We start from the raw sequence: 23,952 nt of genomic DNA, 5'->3' as shown, positions 1-23,952 counted from the left end.
TACACCCTTGCAACCCAACTCTTCTTACTAGATCATTGGCATATTTTTCCTGAGAGAGATGAAGACTGTTTCCATGTTTCTTGACTTCAATCCCTAGAAAGAAATGCAAGTCTCCCAAATCTTTAAGAGCAAACTCAGCACTCAGATCCTTCAACAGTCCTGTCACTGCCTCATCAGATGAACTTGTGACAATAATATCATCAACATAAATAAGAACAAATATGGATGTATTTGACTTATTATAGATAAACAAAGATGTGTTAAACTTAGAAGGAATGAAACCGAGTGTCTGCAACTTCTGACTGAGTCGTGAGTGCCATGCTCGAGGAGCCTGCTTCAGTCCATATAAAGCTTTGTCAAGTTTACACACATGAAATGGCTTGCTTTTACTTACAAACCCAGGAGGTTGTTTCATGTAGACTTCCTCTTCCAGAACACCATGAAGGAACGCGATCTGTACATCTAGCTGTGAAGACTCCATCCCCTGGACACAACAATGGACAGTACAAGACGGATGGTTGCAGCTTTCACAACAGGACTAAATGTGTCCTCGTAATCTATACCACATCGTTGCTTAAAACCTTTTGCAACTAGTCTGGCCTTGTAGCGATCTATAGTTCCATTAGACTTTCTCTTGATTCTGAAGACCCACTTGCAATCAATTAATTTTTACCTTGCTATGGGGGAACGAGATGCCATGTTTTATTTTTCCGAAGTGCCATGCATTCTTCTTCCATGGCCTTTTCCCACCGTGCATCACTAAGTGCCTCCTCAAGAGTACTTGGTTCACCTGTTGAACATGCCAGGCCAAACTTTGTTATTTTCTTATAATTGACAGGTTTTGTTACCGCTTTCTGTAGACGTGTACGCGGAGGAACAGGTGATGTTGTAGTATTGTCCGGCGCAGAAGATCCAGCCGCTGCACCGGTAGATCCCGAGGCAGATCCTTCCAGCGCCCCTGTTGCACCAGGGAAGGAATCCACGTGATTTTCTGTGGCGATGGTCTACAGCAGTTGCGATACAGCCGGTGCAGAAGATCCCACGCCTGGCTGCGGGTCCACTGGCGACCCATCATGGCGCAATCATGGCGTGGGCCTGGGCGAATCCGCGCCGGATCGCATGCCGCCAGACGGATCAGCTGGACTCCGCGCCTGCCTCCTGTCTGTTGGGTGCGGCACCGGTTGGTTGCCGTCAGATGTAGTGGCGGGGCCCATCTACGGGCCAGCGACCCCGCGTGTCTGCACCAGATTGATGGGCGCCGGAGGGCGCGCCCGAGCCAGTGGAGGGGCGCCGCGTGCCAGACGCTGGGTCGCTGGAGGCGCGCCTGGTAGGCGCCACGAGTTCCCGTGGGCTGCTGCCCTGCTGCTGCATCGATCCCGAGGCAGATTCGCTGCTGGGCTACTGCAGTTCCAATCCCGATGAGGATCTGTGCCCCAGCCCTGGACACATAAAATGTGGGCTGATTTCATCACCGTTTTGGGTGATTTCTGCACCGTTTTCATCTGCATCATCACAAATCTCACATGCATGGTTATGAGAGTTAGTCAGTGATTGATCAACACAATTATCTCCCCCTTGATCAAGACCGGTAAGGCTAGATGGGAGGAGAAGAATTTCTTGACGAAGTAGTGCACCGGCGTTGGGATGAAGGTTGGAAAACGGGAACTTTGTTTCATCAAAGACTACGTCACGAGAGAGATATACTCGGCCCGTAGGAACATCGAGGCACTTAACACCTTTATGCTTGGCACTATAGCCAAGGAACACGCATTGCTTAGAGCGAAACATTAGTTTGCGATTGTTGTATGGATGAAGATTGGGCCAGCAAGCACACCCAAACACACGAAAAGAGGTGTAGTCGGGTTTGGTGTGAAGGAGTCTTTCCATAGGAGTTTCATTGTTAATGACATGACTAGGGAGCATGTTGATGATATGAACGACAGTGAGAAACGCCTCATCCCAGAACTTGAGGGGCATGGAGGCGCCAACTAAAAGAGCTAGGCCAACCTCTACAATGGGTGTGTGCTTGTGTTCGACAGACCTGTTTTGTTGGTGAGCGTGTGGACAAGACACATGATGAGAGATTCCATGTTTTTGGAAGAAAGAGTTTAGTTTCTCGTATTCCCCTCCCCAATCAGATTGGAGGGCAAGAATTTTACTATCAAATTGGCATTTAACTAAAGCTTGAAAGTTGAGAAAAACTTGGAACACATCGGATCTTTTCTTAAGAAGATAGATCCAAGAGAACTTGCTATAATTGTCAATGAAACTCACATAGTATGTATGTCTACCAACAGAAGAGGGGGCAGGACCCCAAACATCAGAAAAGATAAGAAATACTTGTAGAAACTGGATAGGGTAACTGATGACTTTTTGCCTTTTGGCATGAATCACAAACTGTTTCAACATCACGCTCTCCAACATATGGGAGCTTATTTTTCCTAAGCAATCGCTCTACTAAAGACAAAGATGCATGTCCTAAACGATCGTGCCACCGTGTTGAAGACACTTTGGTGGCACTAAACACTTGTTTATTCAATCTTCTAATCTCCGGAATCAAGGGATAGAGTCCACGAACACATCTACCTCGATATAGCACCTTCTTCGTTGCCTGATCCTTGATCAAAAAGAAGAAAGGGTGAAATTCAAGAAAGACATGATTGTCAATTGTAATGCGGTGAACAGAAAGAAGATTTTTTGAAGCACTAGGGACATGCAAAATTCTTTTAAGGTGAATTTTTCTGTGAGGGGTTTTGATAATTGAGTGACCAATATGGCTAATTCTCATACCTTCTCCACTAGCAGTGTGGATGTGGTCCTTGCCACGGTACTTTTCGCGCATGGTCACTTTCCCCAGCTCGCCGATGATGTGGTTTGTGGCGCCGCTGTCGACATACCAGTTGGTGTCAACGCCATAGGAGCCATCAGCTACTCCGGCCACCTTCTCATCTTGAGATGAGTCATCTTCATCTTCCTCATAGCGGTACCAGCAATCCTTTACTGAGTGGCCCGGCTTGCCGCAGATTTGGCACCTGACCGTGTCAGGACGCGACTTGTCGTTGGAGCTGTTGTTGCGCCGGCCTCTAGTGTTGGTGTAGGAAGGCCGGCCGCCACCGCGTGCGTTGTTGAAGCCGCTGCTGTTGCCGCCACCGGTGCCCTTGCCCTTGATGTTCCGGGGCGGCCCGCAATGATGTGAGCTCCCGCCACAGCCGCGAGTGGCGGCGTTAGCAGAAGACTTGAAGCTGCCTCCTGCAGCTCCTTGGAAGAGGGCCATCCGCTGATCAAAGTTGCGCATCTGAGCGAACAACTCGTCGAGGGTGACCGGTATGGTGCATGCATCAAGAGCAGACACCAATGGCTGATACTCCATGTCAAGCGCATGCATTGAGGATGTAAGAGATCAACTTAGCATCCTGCAATGGCTTGCCAGCAGCAGCAAGCTCGTCGGCGAGGCCACGCATATGCGCGAAGAAGGAGGCCACCGACTGCGTTCCTTTCTGCGCGTTGGTGAGGGCTGCACGGATGTTGTTGACGCGGGACAACGAGCTTGACGAGAACATGCTCGCCAATGCCGTCCAGAGCTTGTGTGCATGAGCGATCGAGGTCACCTGCACCAAGACTTCTTTGGAGAGATTGTTCAGAAGATATCCGAGTACCTGCTGATCTTCTCGAACCCAAATGGGATGGAGTGGATTCGGGATGGTCTCCTCCTTCCCATCCTTGTCCTTGCCGACGATGATCTTGGCCGGCTCCGCCATGCTTCCATCGACATAGCCGAAGAATCCTGCCCCTCTCAGTTGCGGCGTAATCTGGGTACGCCACAGGATGTAGTTTGTGTGGGTCAGCCGCTCGGTGATCTGACCAGAGAGGGCAGAGGAGGTGGTGCTGGAGGAGGCCATGGCAAGGGTTGCGGGAGGAGGAGGGAAAACTAGATGGGAAGAGTTAGGCTCTGTATACCATGTGAGAGAACGGCGTGCCCTAGCTCTGGGCGACGGCTTCATGTTAAATAGCCAGGGGCGCAACTCCCTGGGTTAACATACAGATGGGATCGAGTACATCTTGGAGAACAAGGGATAGAATAGAGAGATAACAACAGAATATTTGAACAAACTATCTCTATCTATCTAGGTTCGGTTGACATCCTGAGGGCCGAAGGTTATAGGATCTCCATATGTGTCGTTTAACAACTAATAGTAAATTACTTGTGTGCTCTAGGATCGTAGTATCACATATATATAAACCTCTCTGAATTGGTTAATCGGAGACCATATGTTTCGTTGATCTGGATGGAAATTAGCGATTCAAGCTTGCTATAAAGCAGGGGCTAAAAAGATGCTACAACTAACCTGACCAATTTGACCAATTTGACTATGGAGTGGCTCTGCATCCCTATGGGAGATAAATGTGCATATGTTATATGCACTGGTGATTAATTTGAGAGCACAGGTTATGGAAATTCAGAGTGAAGTGCGTCCATCGAGCACTACAGGGTGATTTTGCAGCGCATGTCCGTAAAATATCATGAAGTATCAAGTGAGGAATATTAAATACTCCGTTGAATCATGCATAGCTCTTTTTTGCGGGGGGGGGGGGGATATGCCCTTTTCTAAAACACAAAATATTTGCCTTCTTTGGTTGAACAAGAAGAAGAGTTTGCTACAAAATATTGCGCTAACGTCCCCAGGAGTTATTAGAGCCTCTTTCTCTTGGAATGAGATAATCCAAATATTTGATTAGCTCTCGCACAAAAAATATGCCTTCTCCTTGATTTGATCGAAGGTATGTTGGGGATCGTAGCAGAAATTTAAAATTTTTTACGCATCACCAAGATCAATCTATGGAGTAATCTAGCAACGAAGGGAAGGGGAGTGCATCTACATACCCTTGTAGATCGCTAAGCGGAAGCGTTGCAAGAACGCGGATGAAGGAGTCGTACTCGTAGCGATTCAAATCGCGGCCTTGATCCAGCAAGGGGAGAAGGAGAGGTTGGGGAAGACTCCGTCCAGCAGCAGCACGACGGTGTGGTGGTGGTGGAGGAGCGCGGAACTCCAGCAGGGCTTCGCCAAGCACTACGAGAGACGAGGAGGGAGAGAGGTAGGGTTGCGCCAAGAGGGAGATGATCTCGCGTGTGTTGCAGCCCCTAATACCTCAAGTATATATAGGGGAAGGGGAGGGGCTGCGCCCCCATCTACGGTTCCCTCCCTAGGGGTGGCGGCAGCCCCAAAACCCATCTAGGGTTGCGACCAAGGGGGGAGAGAGGGGGGCGCACCTAGGGTGGGCCTTAAGGCCCATCTGGACCTAGGGTTTGCCCCCTCCCACTCTCCCTTGCGCTTTGGGCCTTGGTGGGAGGCGCCCCAGCCCACCTAGGGGCTGGTCCCTTCCCACTATTGGCCCATGTAGGCCTCCGGGGCTGGTAGCCCCACCTGGTGGACCCCCGGACCCCTCCGGTGGTTCCGGTACACTATCGGTGATGCCCGGAAAACTTCCGGTGGCCAAAACCATACTTCCTATATATCAATCTTTACCTCCGGACCATTCCGAAACTCCTCGTGACATCCGGATCTCATCCGGGACTCCGAACAACATTCGGTAACCGCGTACATACTTTCCCTATAACCCTAGCGTCATCGAACCTTAAGTGTGTAGACCCTACGGGTTCGGGAGTCATGCAGACATGGCCGAGACAACTCTCCGGTCAATAACCAACAACGGGATCTGGATACCCATGTTGGGTCCCACATGCTCCATGATGATCTCATCGGATGAACCACAATGTCAAGGATTCAATCAACCCCGTATACAATTCCCTTTGTCTATCGGTACGATACTTGCCCGAGATTCGATCGTCGGTATCCCGATACCTTGTTCAATCTCGTTACCGGCAAGTCTCTTTACTCGTTCCGTAACACATCATCCCGTGATCAACTCCTTGGTCACATTGTGCACATTATGATGATGTCCTACCGAGTGGGCCCAGAGATACCTCTCCGTTACACGGAGTGACAAATCCCAGTCTTGATTCGTGCCAACCCAACAGACACTTTCGGAGATACCTGTAGTGAACCTTTATAGCCACCCACTTACGTTGTGACGTTTGGCACACCCAAAGCACTCCTACGGTATCCAGGAGTTGCACAATCTCATGGTCTAAGGAAATGGTACTTGACATTAGAAAAGCTTTAACATACGAACTACACGATCTTGTGCTAGGTTAGGATTGGGTCTTTTCCATCACATCATTCTCCTAATGATGTGATCCCATTATCAACGACATCCAATGTCCATGGTCAGGAAACCGTAACCATCTATTGATCAACGAGCTAGTCAACTAGAGGCTTACTAGGGACATGGTGTTGTCTATGTATCCACACATGTATCTGAGTTTCCTATCAATACAATTCTAGCATGGATAATAAACGATTATCATGAACAAGGAAATATAATAATAACCAATTTATTATTGCCTCTAGGGCATATTTCCAACAATCTCCCACTTGCACTAGAGTCAATAATCTAGTTCACATCGCCATGTGATTAACACTCACAGGTCACATCGCCATGTGACCAACATCCAAAGAGTTTACTAGACTCAATAATCTAGTTCACATCACTATGTGATTAACACTCAATGAGTTCTGGGTTTGATCATGTTATGCTTGTGAGAGAGGTTGTAGTCAACGGGTCTGCCATATTCAGATCCCTATGTATTTCGCAAAACTTTATGTCATATCGTAGATGATGCTACCACGTTCCACTTGGAGATATTCCAAATTGTTGCTCCATTATACGTATTCGGTATCTCTACTCAGAGCTATCTAGATAGGAGTTAAGCTTGCATCGACGTAACTCTTTACGTCGAACTCTTTATCACCTCCATAACCGAGAAACATTTCCTTATTTCTCTAAGGATAATTTTGACCGCTATCTAGTGATCTACTCCTAGATCACCTTTGTACCCTCTTGCCAGACATGTGGCAAGGCACACATCAGGTGTGGTACTCAGCATGGCATACCATATAGAGCCTATGACAAGAGCATAGGGGACGACCTTCGTCCTTCCTCTTTCTTCTGCCGTGGTCAATCTTTGAGTCTTACTCAACTTCACACCTTACAACTCAGGTAAGAACCCCTTCTTTGACTGATCTATTTTGAACTCCTTCAAAAACATGTCAAGTTGTGCGTTCTTTGAAAGTACCATCAGGCGTCTTGATCTATCTCTATAGATCTTGATGCCCAATATGTAAGCAGCTTTATCCAGGTCTTCCTTTGAAAAACACTCTTCAAACAACCGTTTATGCTTTCCAGAAATTCTACATTATTTTGGATCAACAATATGTCATCCACATATACTTATCAGAAATGTTGTAGTGCTCCCACTCACTTTCTTGTAAATACAAGTTTCTAGCAAACATTGTATAAACCTAAAAGCTTTGATCACTCCATCAAAACATATATTCTGATTCCGAGATGCTTGCTCTAGTCCATAGAAGGATTGCTGGAGCCAGCATACCATTTAGCATCCTTAGGATCGATAAAACCTTTTATTGTATCACATACAACTTTTCTTACAAAAACTGGTAAGAAAACTTGTTTTGACATCCATCTGTAAGATTTCATAATCGAAAAATACAGCTAATGCTAACATGATTCCGACGGACTTAAGCATCGCTACGGGTGAGAAATTCTCATCATAGTCAACTCCTTGAACTTGTGAAAAGACTCTTTCCCACAAGTCGAGCTTCATAGACGGTAACATTACCGCCCACGTCCGTCTTCTTCTTAAAGATCCATTTATCTCAATGGCTCGCTGATCATCGGGAAAGTCCACCAAAGTCCATACTCTGTTCTGATACATGGATCCTATCTCGGATTTCATGGCTTCTAACCATTTGTCAGAATACGGGCCCACCATCGCTTCTCCATAGCTCGTAGGTTCATTGTTGTCTAACAACATGATATCTAAGACATGATTACCGTACCACTCAGGAGTAGTACATATCCTTGTCGACCTACGAGGTTCGATAGCAACTTGATCCGAAGCTTCATGATCACTATCATTAACTTCCTATTCAACAAACGTAGGCGCCACAGAAAACATCTTTCTGTGTTGCATCACTCTCTGGTTGAAGTAAAGGTTCGACAACCTCATCAAGTTCTATCTTCCTCCCACTCAATTCTTTCGAGAGAAACTCCTTCTCGAGAAAGGACCCGTTCTTAGCGACAAACAATTTGCCCTCGGATCTGAGATAGAAGGTGTACCCAACTGTCACCTTTGGGTATCCTATGAAGATGTGTTTTTCCGCTTTGGGTTCGAGCTTCTCCGGCTGAAGCCCTAAGCATCGCATCCCCAAACATTAAGAAACGACAACTTTGGTCTCTTGCCAAACCAATGTTCATATGACGTCGTCTCAATGGACTTAGATGGTGTCCTATCTAAAGTGAATGCAGCTGTCTCTAACGCATAACCTCAAAATGAAAACGGTAGATTGGTAAGAGACATCATAGATCGCACCATATCTCATAGGGTTCGATTACGACGTCTGGACACACCATTACCTTGTGGTGTTCCAGGTGGCTTCAACTGTGAAACAATTCCACAATGTCTTAAGTGATTGCCAAACTCATAACTCGGAAAATCCCCTTTTGATCAGATCGGAGGAACATGATCTTATTGTTATGATGATTCTTAACTTCACTCTGAAATCGCTTGAACTTTTCAAACGTTTCAGACTTGTGCTTCAATAAGTAAATATACCTATATCTACTCAAATCGTCAGTGAAGATGAGAAAATAGCGATATCCATCGCATGCTTCAATTTTCATTGGATCACACGCATTAGCATGTATGATTTCCAACAAGTCACTTGCCCGTTTCATTGTACGTGAAAACGGGGTCTTAGTCATCCTGCCCATGAGGCATGGCTTGCATGTGTCAAGCGGTTCAAAATCAAGTGACTCCAAACATCCATCGGCATGGAGTTTCTCCATGCATCTTACGCCAATATGACCTAAGCGGCAGTGCCACAATAAAGTGGTACTATCATTATTAACTCTACATCTTTTGGCGTGAACATGTGTATTACCACGACCGAGATTCAATGAACCATTCACATAGGGTGCATGACCATGAAAGGTATTATTCATGTAAACAGAATAACCATTATTCTCTAACTTAAATGAATAACCGTATTGCAATGAACATGATCTAATCATATTCATGCTCAACGTAGACACCTGATAACATTTATCTAGGTTCAATACTACTCCCGAAGGCAGATGGAGCGTGAGATGGTGATCTCATCAACTTTGGAAACACACATCGTCACCTCGCCCTTAGCCAGTCTCCGTTCAGTCTGTAGCTTTTGCTTCAAGTCACCAATAATAGCAACTGAACCGGTATCCAATACCCAGGTGCTACCAGGAGTACTAGTGAGGTACACATTAATAACACGTATATACTTTGTTGAAGTTGCCAGCCTTCTTATGTACCATGCATTTGGGGTAGTTCCGCTACCAGTGACCGTTCCCCTTACAATAGAAGCACTTAGTCTCGGGTTTGGGTTCAACCTTGGGTTCCTTCACTGGAGCGGCAACTGGTTTGCCATCCATGAAGTTTCCCTTCTAGCCCTTGCCCTTCTTGAAACCAGTGGTCTTGTTAAACCATCAACACTTGATGCTCCTTCTTGATTTCTACCTTTTGTGGTCTTAAGCACCGCGAACAGCTCCGGGATCAATTCCATCCCTTGCATGTCATAGTTCATCACAAAGATCTAGTAGCTTAGTTATAGTCTCTAGAGAACTCTATCAATCACTATCTTATCTGGAAGTTTAACTCCCACTTGATTTAAGTGATTGTAGCACCCAGACATTCTAAGCACATGCTCACTAGCTGAGCTATTCTCCTCCATCTTGTTGGCAAAAGAACTTGTCAGAGGTCTCACACCTCTCAACACGAGCATGGGCCTGAAATGCCAATTTTAGCTCTTGGAACATCTCATATGTTCTATGGCGTTCAAAACGTCATTGGAATCCCGGTTCTAAGCCGTAAAGTATGGTGCACTAAACTATCAAGTACTCATCAGGATGTGTCTGTCAGGTGTTCACAACATCCATAGACGACATTGTAGGGGTTTGCACATCGAGTGGTGCATCAAAGACATAAGCCTTCTGTGTAGCAGTGAGGACACTCCTCGGACTACGGACCTAGTTTGCATCATTGCTTACAATATCTTTCAACTTAATCTTTCTCTAGGAACGTATTGAAACAGGTAGCTACAACGTGAGCTATTTATCTACAACATATTTGTAAAGACAATTTAGACTATGTTCATGATAATTGAGTTCATCTAATCAAATATTTAATGAACTCCCACTCAGATAGACATCCATCTAGTCATCTAAGTGAAAATGATCCGAATAGACTAGGCCGTGTTCGATCATCACGTGAGACGGACTAGTCATCAACGGTGAACATCTCATGTTGATCGTATCTTCTATACGACTCATGTTCGACCTTTCGGTCTTCCGTGTTCCGAGGCCATGTCTGTACATGCTAGGCTCGTCAAGTCAACCTAAGTGTTCCGCATGTGTCCCGAGGCCATGTCTGTACATGCTAGGCTGGTCAACACCCGTTGTATTCGAACGTTAGAATCTATCACGTGGTGCTTCGAAACAACGAACCTTCACAACGGTGCACAGTTAGGGGGAACACTTTTCTTGAAATTTTAGTGAGGGATCATCTTATTTAAGCTATCGTCGTTCTAAGCAAATAAGATGTAAAACATGATAAACATCACATGCAATCAAATAGTGACATGATATGGCCAATATCATTTTGCTCCTTTTGATCTCCATCTTCGGGGCTCCATGATCATCGTTGTCACCGGCATGACACCATGATCTCCATCATCGTGTCTTCTTGAAGTTGTCTCGTCATCTATTACTTCTACTACTATGGCTAACGTTTTAGCAAAAAAGTAAAGTAATTACATGACGTTTATGTTGGCACGCAGGTCATAAATAAATTAAGACAACTCCTATGGCTCCTGCTGGTTGTCATACTCATCGACATGCAAGTCATGATTCCTATTACAAGAACATGATCAATCTCATACATCACATATATCATTCATCACATCATTTTGGCCATATCACATCACACGGCATATGCTGCAAAAACAAGTTAGACGTCCTCTTATTGTTGTTGCAAGTTTTTTACGTGGCTGCTATAGGTTTCTAGCAAGAATGTTTCTTACCTACACGAAAACCACAACGTGATATGCCAATTTCTATTTACCCTTCATAAGGACCCTTTTCATCGAATCCGATCCGACTAAAGTGGGAGAGACAAACACCCGCTAGCCACCTTATGCAACTAGTGCATGTCAGTCGGTGGAACCAGTCTCACGTAAGCGTACGTGTAAGGTCGGTCCGGGCCGCTTCATCCCACGATGTCGCCGAATCAAGATAAGACTAGTAACGGCAAGTAAATTGACAATATCGATGCCCACAACTGCTTTGTGTTCTACTCGTGCATAGAAACTACGCATAAACCTGGCTCTGATACCACTGTTGGGGATCGTAGTTGAAATTTAAAATTTTCTACGCATCACCAAGATCAATCTATGGAGTAATCTAGCAACGAAGGGAAGGGAAGTGCATCCACATACCCTTGTAGATCGCTAAGCGGAAGCGTTGCAAGAATGCGGATGAAGGAGTCATACTCGTAGCGATTCAGATCACGGTTTATTCCGATCTAAGCGCCGAACCACGGCGCCTCCGTGTTCAACACACGTGCAGCCCGATGACGTCTCCTACACCTTGATCTAGCAAGGGGAGAAGGAGAGGTTGGGGAAGACTCCGTCCAGTAGCAGCACGATGGCGTGGTGGTGGTGGAGGAGCGCGGAACTCCAGCAGGGCTTTGCCAAGCACTACGAGAGACGAGGAGGGAGAGAGGTAGGGCTGCGCCAAGAGGGATATGATCTCGCGTGTGTTGCAGCCTCCAATACCTCAAGTATATATAGGGGAAGGGGAGGGGCTGCGCCCCCATCTAGGGTTCCCTCCCTAGGGGTGGCGGCAGCCCCAAAACCCATCTAGGGTTGCAGCCAAGGGGGGAGAGAGGGGGGCGCACCTAGTGTGGGCCTTAAGGCCCATCTGGACCTAGGGTTTGCCCCCTCTGACTCTCCCTTGCGCCTTCGGCCTTGGTGGGAGGCGCCCCATGTTGGGGAACATAGTAATTTCAAAAAAATTCCTACGCACACGCAAGATCATGGTGATGCATAGCAACGAGAGGGGAGAGTGTGATCTACGTACCCTTGTAGACCGACAACGGAAGCGTTAACTTGGTTGATGTAGTCGTACGTCTTCACGGCCCGACCGATCAAGCACCGAAACTACGGCACCTCCGAGTTCTAGCACACGTTCAGCTCGATGACGATCCCCGGACTCCGATCCAGCAAAGTGTCGGGGAAGAGTTCCGTCAGCATGACGGCATGGTGACGATCTTGATGTACTACTGTCGCAGGGCTTCGCCTAAGCACCGCTACAATATTATCGAGGACTATGGTGGAAGGGGGCACCGCACACGGCTAAGAATATGATCACGTGGATCAACTTATGTCCTTAGGGGTGCCCCTTGCCTCCGTATATAAAGGTTCAAAGGGGGGGGGGCGGCCGGCCAAGAGGAGGCGCGCCAGGAGGAGTCCCACTCCCTCCGGGAGTAGGACTCCCCCCCTTTCCTAGTTGGAATAGGATTCACGGAGGGGGGAAAGAGGAGAGAGAGGAGGAAGGGGGGCCGACCCCCTCTCCTTGTCCTATTCAGACCAAGGAGGGAGGGGCGCGCGGCCCATCTCTGGCCACCTCTCCTCTCTTCCACTAAGGCCCACTAAGGCCCATATACCTCCCGGGGGGGGGTTCCGGTAACCTCCCGGTAATCCGGTAAAATCCCGATTTCACCCGGAACACTTCCGATATCCAAACATAGGCTTCCAATATAACAATCTTTATGTCTCAACCCTTTCGAGACTCCTCGTCATGTCCATGATCACATCCGGGACTCCGAACAACCTTCGGTACATCAAAACGCATAAACTCATAATATAACTGTCATCAAAACCTTAAGCATGCGGACCCTACGGGTTCGAGAACAATGTAGACCTGACCGAGACACGTCTCCGGTCAATAACCAATAGCGGGACCTAGATGCCCATATTGGTTCCTACATATTCTACGAAGATCTTTTATCGGTCAGACCGCATAACAACATACGTTGTTCCCTTTGTCATCGGTATGTTACTTGCCCGAGATTCGATCGTCGGTATCCTATACCTAGTTCAATCTCGTTACCGGCAAGACTCTTTACTCGTTCTGTAATACATCATCCCTCAACTAACTCATTAGTTGCAATGCTTGCAAGGCTTAAGTGATGTGCATTATCGAGAGGGCCCAGAGATACCTCTCCGACAATCGGAGTAACAAATCCTAATCTCGAAATACGCCAACCCAACATGTACCTTTGGAGACACCTGTAGAGCTCCTTTATAATCACCCAGTTACGTTGTGACGTTTGGTAGCACACAAAGTGTTCTCTGGCAAACGGGAGTTGCATAATCTCATAGTCATAGGAACATGTATAAGTCATGAAGAAAGCAATAGCAACATACTAAACGATCGGGTGCTAAGCTAATGGAATGGGTCATGTCAATCAGATCATTCAACTAATGATGTGACCTCGTTAATCAAATAACAACTCTTTGTCCATGGTGAGGAAACATAACCATCATTGATTAACGAGCTAGTCAAGTAGAGGCACACTAGTGACACTCTCTTTGTCTATGTATTCACACATGTATTATGTTTCCGATTAATACAATTCTAGCATGAATAATAAACTTTTATCATGATATAAGGACATAAATAATAACTTTATTATTGCCTCTAGGGCATATTTCCTTCACCCCAGCCCACCTAGGGGCTGGTCCCTTCCCACTATTGGCCCATGTAGGCCTCCGGGGCTGGTGGCCCCACCTGGTGGACCCCCGAACCCCTCCGGTGGTCCCGGTACACTACCGGTGATGCCCGGAACACTTCCGGTGGCCAAAACCATACTTCCTATATATCAATATTTACCTCCGGACCATTCCAGAACTCCTCATGACATCCGGTATCTCATCCGGGGCTCCGAACAACATTCGGTAACCGCGTACATACTTTCCCTATAACCCTAGCGTCATCGAACCTTAAGTGTGTAGACCCTACGGGTTCGGGAGTCATGCAGACATGGCCGAGACAACTCTCCGGTCAATAACCAACAGCGGGATCTGGATACCCATGTTGGATCCCACATGCTCCACGATGATCTCATCGAATGAACCATGATGTCAAGGATTCAATCAACCCCGTATACAATTCCCTTTGTCTATCGGTACGATACTTGCCCGAGATTCGATTGTCGGTATCCCGATACCTTGTTCAATCTCGTTACCGGCAAGTCTCTTTACTCGTTCCGTAACACATCATCCCGTGATCAACTCCTTGGTCACATTGTGCACATTATGATGATGTCCTACCGAGTGGGCCCAGAGATACCTCTCCGTTACACGGAGTGACAAATCCCAGTCTCGATTCGTGCCAACCCAACAGACACTTTCGGAGATACCTGTAGTGAACCTTTATAGCCACTCAGTTACGTTGTGACGTTTGGCACACCCAAAGCACTCCTACGGTATCCGGGAGTTGCACAATCTCATGGTCTAAGGAAATGATACTTGACATTAGAAAAAGCTTTAGCATACGAACTACACGATCTTGTGCTAGGCTTAGGATTGGGTCTTGTCCATCACACCATTCTCCTAATGATGTGATCCCATTATCAACGACATCCAATGTCCATGGTCAGGAAACCGTAACCATCTATTGATCAACGAGCTAGTCAACTAGAGGCTTACTAGGGACATGGTGTTGTCTATGTATCCACACATGTATCTGAGTTTCCTATCAATACAATTCTAGCATGGATAATAAACGATTATCATGAACAAGGAAATATAATAATAACCAATTATTATTGCCTCTAGGGCATATTTCCAACAAGGTTCAGTAGCAGTGACGGAGCTTCTTAGAGCCAAAGTTGTTCAATGGGAAAAATAGAAAAGTGGTGTGTCTTTTAGGAGCACTGGCCCTAATATTACCCATTTATTGTTTGTTGATGATAGTATTCTGTTTCTAGGTCTCGCAACAAAAATTTGTCGGCTTTGAAAAGGATCCCGCATCTTGCGGGATTATGAATTGGCTTCAGGGTAGAAGGTTAATCTTTAAAAATCCTCCATCTTTTTGGCAAGGGTTGCGAATAGCAAATAAAGGATTCCCTGAAAGAACACTACTGGTATTGCGTCTGAGGCTCTCACAGAGATGTATTTGAGTCTCCCCATAATGGTAGGGCGATCCAAGGATAACGGCTTCAAACATGTTCGTGAGAGGTCAGGTGCAAAAGTGGGAGGATGGAAAGGACAATTACTCACACATGATGATTGGATTATAAGATGAACTTATTGAAAATGACATAAAGATAAATGATTGATTGATAATATGTCTTACACTAGTTGCCAATGCGATACCCCGATTACTAGTATGACTTGTTGAGCATGTATATATGTATGTAGGTCTAGGTTTTGTATGCCGCACCTGTAGTGTCTCTCTCCTTCTATATCTACTTGTATCTTGGAAGACAAGACACTGGTCGCACCGCTTGTACCTATATATGTGCCTAGTGCATGATCAATAAGAATATCGATGCACACAATTTCTCTCTCCCAAACTTACATGGTATCAGATACCGTATCGATCATTTCCTAATTGCTTCCGCAACCCTAGCCGCCGGCGCACCGCGCCGCCGCCTCCACCACCTCCCCACGCCGCTGCCCTCCCTTCCCGCAGCCTCGCCACCCATCAGCCGTCGCGCCGCCCCTCTTGCCGCATCGCCGCCACCCCTTCCCAACCCTAGCTGCCATCCCCAACCCTAGCCGCCGCCCCCTCCTCCTCTCCACACGTGCCACCACCATGTCTTCCAACGCCTCAACCTACTTCAACCCCTTCGCCGGGCCGGACCCCGTCGACATCCGCGACATCAACATCCATGAACGCGTTCCCGTGATCCTCGATGCCACCGACTCCACGTACTTCGCGTGGAAGACTTATTTCTTGCTCCTCTTCAGCGAGAACAATCTCATGGATCATGTTGACGGCACCATCGACTCTCGCATCATGGTGGGCGACTCCAAGTGGACCGCGATCGACACTATGCTCATCCAGTGGTTCTTCACCACCATCTCCAAGGACCTGTTTCACACGGTCGTGAGCGATGGTGATGACGCCCACGCCGTGTGGGTCAAGCTCAACAGCCTCTTCAGTGACAACAAGCTTCAGTGTCACATTTTTTTGCAGCAGGAATTTTTGACTGTCATCAGGATGAACAGTCCATCGATGACTACTGCCGTCGCCTCAAGACGTTGTCGGATGAACTCCGCGACATCGGCGCCAAGGTTGATGATGACCTCCTCCTCAGCACGCTCACCGCCGACTTCAACGAGGACTTCGACAATGCCGCCGCCAACCTCACCTTGATGCCGGAGCCCTACTTCCCCAAATTCGTGGCGTACTTGCGGCTGGAGGAGCGCCGGATGAAGGGGATGAAGAAGCGCGTGCAGCACCATGCCCTCGCTACCGGCACCTCTCGCGGCACCCCGCCCGCGCCGCGCCAGCAGCCACCGCACCCTGCGCCCCCGGGGTTCTACCTCCTCCCGCCCATGTCCCCCGCCCCTCCCGCTGCTCCCAGTACCAGCTGCTGGGTGGCGGGCGCAAGTAGCAGCAGCACGCAAATGGGGGCCCCTCGTCAGCCGCAACCCTCCCCGCCATGGACCTACGGCACCAACCCGTGGACTAGTGTCGTCCACGCGTACTCGATGCCGGTTCCCCGGACTCCCGCCTCGGGCATCCTTGGCCCCTGTCCGGCGAGCCACTAGGCATACCTCGTCGCGTCCAGCGCCGCACCCTACGCCACCCCCACCCAGCCCTCCCTGCATCGCTGGCCACGGGCGGCTATGGCGCTGCTCCCGCGCCACCCTACGGCGGGTTCTACCCGTCCCAGGTGCCGCCGCCATGGGATCCCACCCTCCTCGCCGCCTTGCACTCGGCTCCGTCACCTAGCAACTACGATGGCAGCGGGGACTGGTACATGGACTCGGGCGCCACCACTCATATGATATCTCATCCCGGTAACCTCACGTGTTCCACTCCCGTTCATAATCCCATTCCCATCACCGTTGGTAACGGTTCCTCTTTACGCATTACCGATATGTCTCCAACGTATCTATAATTTTTTATTGCTCCATTCTATATTATCTACTATTTTAGATATTATTGGTCTTTATTATCCACTTTTATATTATTTTTGGGACTAACCTATTAACCGGAGGCCCAACCCAGAATTGCTGTTTTTTGCCTGTTTTAGGGTTTCAAAGAAAAGGAATATCAAATGGAGTCCAAACGGAATGAAACCTTCAGAAACGTGATTCTCTCATCAGATAAGATCCAGGAGACTTGGACCCTCCATCAAGAAAGCCACGAGGTGGTCACGAGGGTAGGGGCGCCCCCCCTAGGGCACGCCCCCTGCCTCGTGGGCCCCTCGAAGCTCCACCGATGTACTTCTTCCTCCTATATATATCCACGTACCCCCAAACGATCGGGGACGGAGCCAAAGACCTAATTCCACCGCCGCAACTTTCTGTATCCACGAGATCCCATCTTGGGGCCTGTTCCGGAGCTCCGCCGGAGGGGGCATTGATCACGGAGGGCTTCTACAACATCATCCAAGCCCCTCCGATGAAGTGTGAGTAGTTTACTTCAGACCTACGGGTCCATAGCTAGTAGCTAGATGGCTTCTTCTCTATTTTTGGATCTCAATACAATCTTCTTTTTGCGGTGTGTTTGTTGAGAATGATGAATTGTGGGTTTATGATCAAGTCTATCTATGAATAATATTTGAATCTTCTCTGAATTCTTTTATGTATGATTGGTTATCTTTGCAAGTCTCTTTGAATTATCAGTTTGGTTTGGCCTACTAGATTGGTTGTTCTTGCCATGGGAGAAGTGCTTAGCTTTGGGTTCAATCTTGCGGTGTCCTTTCCCAGTGACAGAAGGGGCAGCAAGGCACGTATTGTATTGTTGCCATCGAGGATAACAAGATGGGGTTTTTATCATATTGCATGAAACTATCCCTCTACATCATGTCATCTTGCTTAAGGCGTTACTCTGTTTTTAACTTAATACTCTAGATGCATGCTGGATAGCGGTCGATGAGTGGAGTAATAGTAGTAGATGCAGAATCGTTTTGGTCTACTTGTCTCGGACATGATGCCTATATACATGATCATACCTAGATATTCTCATAACTATGCTCAATTCTGTCAATTGCTCAACAGTAATTTGTTCACCCACCGTAGAATACTTATGCTCTTGAGAGAAGCCTAGTGAAACCTATGGCCCCCGGGTCTCTTTCTCATCATATCAATCTCCATCACTTTATTATTGCTTTGCTTTTACTTTATTTACTTTGCATCTTTATACCAAAAATACCAAAAATACTATTTATCATCTCTATCAGATCTCACTTTCGTAAGTGACCGTGAAGGGATTGACAACCCCTAAGCGCGTTGGTTGCGTTGAGCTATTGTTTTTGTGTAGGTACGAGGGACTCGAGCGTAGCCTCCTACTGGATTGATTCCTTGGTTCTCAAAAACTGAGGGAAATACTTACGCTACTTTGCTGCATCATCCCTTCCTCTTCGGGGAAATCCAACGCAGTGCTCAAGAGGTAGCAAGAAGAATTTCTGGCGCCGTTGCCGGGGAGTCTGTGCAAAAGTCAACATACCAAGTACCCATCACAATCCCTATCTCCCGCATTACATTATTTGCCATTTGCCTCTCGTTTTCCTCTCCCCCACTTCACCCTTGCCGTTTTATTCTCCCTCTCTCTCTATCCTCCCTCTCCTTCTCCGTTTGCCTTTTTTCCCGTTTGCTTTTTGTTTGCTCATGTGTTAGTTTGCTTGTCTGTCGTGATGGCTCTACCTAGATTTGGTGATCTTCACATTAAAAGGTTAGAGGAGATCAAAAACAATGTCAGGAAGTTTATGGTTTTGCAATTTGAGCATAACAATTTCTTTAGAAATGAGCTTAAGGAACAAAAAAGTTTCATGAATTATATGAATAAAGAGCTCGATATGTCTAAAGAGTTTGATGGTATAAGGTCCCAAATTTCCCATCTTGAAAAATTAACTGCTGAAATTTCGGATATGCAAGCTACCTTAGTTAATAAGATGGCCGCTAAACCGGATTCCTATGAAAATAACGATGAAGATCTAAAAGTTATTGATGTGTCCCCTATTAAATCTTTGTTTTGCAATATGAATCTTAATAATAATGGGACTGAATATGATCCACCTTTACCTAGTAGGCGTTCTAAGAATTCAGAATTTTTTGATCTTGATGCTAAATTTGATAAAAGTGGGATTGGAGAAATTAAAACCCTAGATGTTGCTAAACCCACTATTATGGATTTCAAGGAATTTAACAATGAAAATTGCTCTTTGATTGATTGTATTTCCTTGTTGCAATCCGTGCTAAAATCTCCTCACGCTTATAGTCAAAATAAAGCGTTTACTAAACATATCGTTGATGCCTTGATGCAATCTTATGAAGAAAAACTTGAATTGGAAGTTTCTATCCGTAGAAAACTTTATGATGAGTGGGAACCAACTATTAAAATTAAAATTAAATTAAAAATTATGAGTTTTATTCTTTGTGTGATTTGGGTGCTAGTGTCTCTACTATTCCCAAAACTTTGTGTGATTTACTAGATTTCCGTGATTTTGATGATTGCTATCTAAACTTGCATCTTGCGGATTCCACTATTAAGAAACATATGGGAAGAATTAATGATGTTCTTATTGTTGCCAATAGTAATTATGTGCCCGTAGATTTTATCATTCTTGATATAGATTGCAATCCTTCTTTCCCTATTATTCTTGGTAGACCTTTCCTTAGAACGGTTGGTGCAATTATTGATATGAAGGAAGGGAATATTAGATTTCAATTTCCATTAAAAAAGGGCATGGAACACTTTCCTAGAAAGAAAATGAAATTACCATATGAATATATCATGAGAGCCACTTATGGATTGCCTACCAAAGATGGCAATACCTAGATCTATTCTTGCTTGTTATGCCTAGCTAGGGGCGTTAAACGATAGCGCTTGTTGGGAGGCAACCCAATTTTATTTTTATTCCTTGCTTTTTGCTCCTGTTTAGTAATAAATAAATTATCTATCCTCTGTTTTGGTTGTGTTTTTTGTGTTTCATTAGTGTTTGTACCAAGTAGAACAGTTGGGAAGACATGGGGAAAGTCTTGTTGAACTTGCTGTAAAAACAGAAACTTTAGCGCTCACGAGAACTTCTTTCATTTTTATTTGGAAAGTGATATTTAGTTAATTCTTTTTTCAGATTATTAATAGATAAATTACTCACTTCCAGAAATTTATTTTAGAATTTTTGGGGTTCCAGATCTTGCGCTAGCCACAGATTACTACAGACTGTTCTGTTTTTGACAGATTCTGTTTTTCGTGTGTTGTTAGCTTATTTTGATGAATCTATGGCTAGTAAAATAGTTTATAATCCATAGAGAAGTTGGAATACAGTAGGTTTAACACCCATATAAATAAAGAATGAGTTCATTACAGTGCCTTGAAGTGGTCTTTTGTTTTCTTTCGATAACGGAGCTCACGAGTTTCCTACTTTAAGTTTTGTGTTGTGAAGTTTTCAAGTTTTGGGCAAAGATTTGATGGATTATGGAACAAGGAGTGGCAAGAGCCTAAGCTTGGGGATTCCCATGGAACCCCCAAGATAATATAAGGACACCTAAAATCCAAAGCTTGGGGATGCCCCGGAAAGCATCCCCTCTTTCGTCTACTTCTATCGGTAACTTTACTTGGAGCTATATTTTTATTCACCACATGATATGTGTTTTCCTTGGAGCGTCTTTTATGATTTTAGTATTTGCTTAATAGTTTACCACAATCATCATTTCTGTACACACCTTTTGATAGATCCATACATGATTTGGAATTTGATAGAATACTCTATGTACTTCACTTATATCTTTTGAGCTTTATAGTTTTGCTCTAGTGCTTCACTTATATCTTTTAGAGCACGGTGGTGGATTTGTTTGATAGAAACTATTGATCTCTCATGCTTCACTTAGATTATTTTGAGAGTCTTAATAGCATGGTAATTTGCTTAAAATCCTAATATGCTTGGTATGCAAGATTAATAATAAAACTTTCATATGAGTGTGTTGAATACTAAGAAGAAATTGATGCTTGATAATTGTTTTGAGATATGAGGATGGTGATATTAGAGTCATGCTAGTTGAGTACTTGTGAATTTGAGAAATGCTTGTGTTAAAGTTTGTGATTCCCGTAGCATGCACGTATGGTGAACCGTTATGTGATGAAGTCGGAGCATGATTTATTTATTGATTTTCTTCCTTATGAGTGGCGGTCGGGGACGAGCGATGGTCTTTTCCTACCAATCTATCCCCCCAGGAGCATGCACGTAATACTTTGCTTTGATAACTTCCAGATTTTTGCAATAAGTATATGAGTTCTTTATGACTAATGTTGAGTCCATGCATTATACGCACTTTCCTTCCTTCCACCATTGCTAGCCTCTCTAATACCGCGCACTTTTCGCCGGTATCATACACCCACCAAATACCTTCCTCAAAACAGCCACCATACCTACCTATCATGGCATTTCCATAGCCATTCCGAGATATATTGCCATGCAACTTTCCACCATTCCATTTATTATGACACACTCCATCATTGTCATATTGCTAGCATGATCATGTAGTTGACATCGTAATTGTGGCAAAGCCACCATTCATAATTCTTTCATACATGTCACTCTTGATTCATTGCATATCCCGGTACACCGCCAGAGGCATTCATATAGAGTCATATTTTGTTCTAAGAATCGAGTTGTAATTCATGAGTTGTAAGTAAATAAAGTGTGATGATCATCATTATTAGAGCATTTTCCCAGTGAGGAAAGGATGATGGAGACTATGATTCCCCCACAAGTCAAGATGAGACTCCGGACAAAAAAAGAGGCCATAAAAAAAGAGAAAGACCCAAAAAAATGAGAGAAAAAGAGATAAGGGACAATGTTACTATCCTTTTACCACACTTGTGCTTCAAAGTAGCACCATGATCTTCATGATAGAGAGTCTCTCATTATGTCACTTTCATATACTAGTGGGAATTTTTCGTTATAGAACTTGGCTTGTATATTCCAATGATGGGCTTCCTCAAAATGCCCTAGGTCTTCGTGAGCAAGCGAGTTGGATGCACACCCACTTAGTTTCTTTTGAGCTTTCATATACTTATAGCTCTAGTGCATCCGTTGCGTGGCAATCCCTACTCACTCACACTGATATCTATTGATGGGCATCTCCATAGCCCGTTAATACGCCTAGTTGATGTGAGACTATCTTCTCCCTTTTTGTCTTCTCCACAACCACCATTCTATTCCATCTATAGTGCTATATCCATGGCTCACGCTCATGTATTGCGTGAAGATCGAAAAAGTTTTGAAAATGTCAAAAGTATGAAACAATTGATTGGCTTGTCATCGGGGTTGTGCATGATTTAAATACTTTGTGTGGTGAAGATAGAGCATAGCTAGACTATATGATTTTGTAGGGATAGCTTTCTTTGGCCATGATATTTTGAGAAGACATAATTGCTTTGTTAGTATGCTTGAAGTATTATTATTTTTATATCAATATGAACTTTTGTCTTGAATCTTTCGAATCTGAATATTCATACCACAATTAAGAAGATTTACATTGAAATTATGCCAAGTAGCACTCCGCATCAAAAATTCTGTTTTTATCATTTACTTACTCGAGGACGAGCAGGAATTAAGCTTGGGGATGCTTGATACGTCTCCAACGTATCTATAATTTTTGATTGCTCCATGCTATATTATCTACTGTTTTAGACATTAATGGGCTTTATTATCCACTTTTATATTATTTTTGGGACTAACCTATTAACCGGAGGCCCAGCCCAGAATTACTGTTTTTTACCTGTTTTAGGGTTTCGAAGAAAAGGAATATCAAATGGAGTCCAAACGGAATGAAACCTTTGGAAACGTGATTCTCTCATCAGATAAGATCCAGGAGACTTGGACCCTACATCAAGAAAGCCACGAGGTGGTCATGAGGGTAGGGGGCGCGCCCCCCCTAGGGTGTGCCCCCTGCCTCGTGGGCCCCTCGAAGCTCCACCAACGTACTTCTTCCTCCTATATATATCCATGTACCCCCAAACGATCGGGGACGGAGCCAAAAACCTAATTCCACCGCCGCAACTTTCTGTATCCACGAGATCCCATCTTGGGGCCTGTTCCGGAGCTCCGCCGGAGGGGGCATCGATCACGGAGGGCTTCTACAACATCATCCAAGCCCCTCTGATGAAGTGTGAGTAGTTTACTTCAGACCTACGGGTCCATAGCTAGTAGCTAGATGGCTTCTTCTCTCCTTTTGGATCTCAATACAATGTTCTCCCCCTCTCCCGTGGAGATCTATTCGATGTAATCTTCTTTTTGCGGTGTGTTTGTTGAGACCGATGAATTGTGCATTGATGATCAAGTCTATCTATGAATAATATTTGAATCTTCTCTGAATTCTTTTATGTATGATTGGTTATCTTTGCAAGTCTCTTCGAATTATCAGTTTGGTTTGGCCTACTAGATTGGTTGTTCTTGCCATGGGAGAAGTGCAGAGGTTTGTAGGACAGTAGCAAATTTCCCTCAAGTGGATGACCTAAGGTTTATCAATC

At 45.3% G+C, this 23,952-nt stretch overlaps 1 pseudogene; it reads right to left on the bottom strand.

Moving 5' to 3' along the window:
* Positions 1-2,844: 2,844 nt before the first annotated feature.
* On the bottom strand, positions 2,845-3,560 carry LOC147971233 (uncharacterized; annotated as a pseudogene).
* Positions 3,561-23,952: the final 20,392 nt, after the last annotated feature.

This window comes from Triticum urartu, chromosome 5A, assembly GCF_056163025.1.
Source record: "Triticum urartu cultivar PI428250 chromosome 5A, HENAU_Tu73, whole genome shotgun sequence".
In the NCBI taxonomy this organism is placed as follows: Eukaryota; Viridiplantae; Streptophyta; class Magnoliopsida; order Poales; family Poaceae; genus Triticum; species Triticum urartu.
This window is presented reverse-complemented; position numbering and strand designations above follow the sequence as displayed.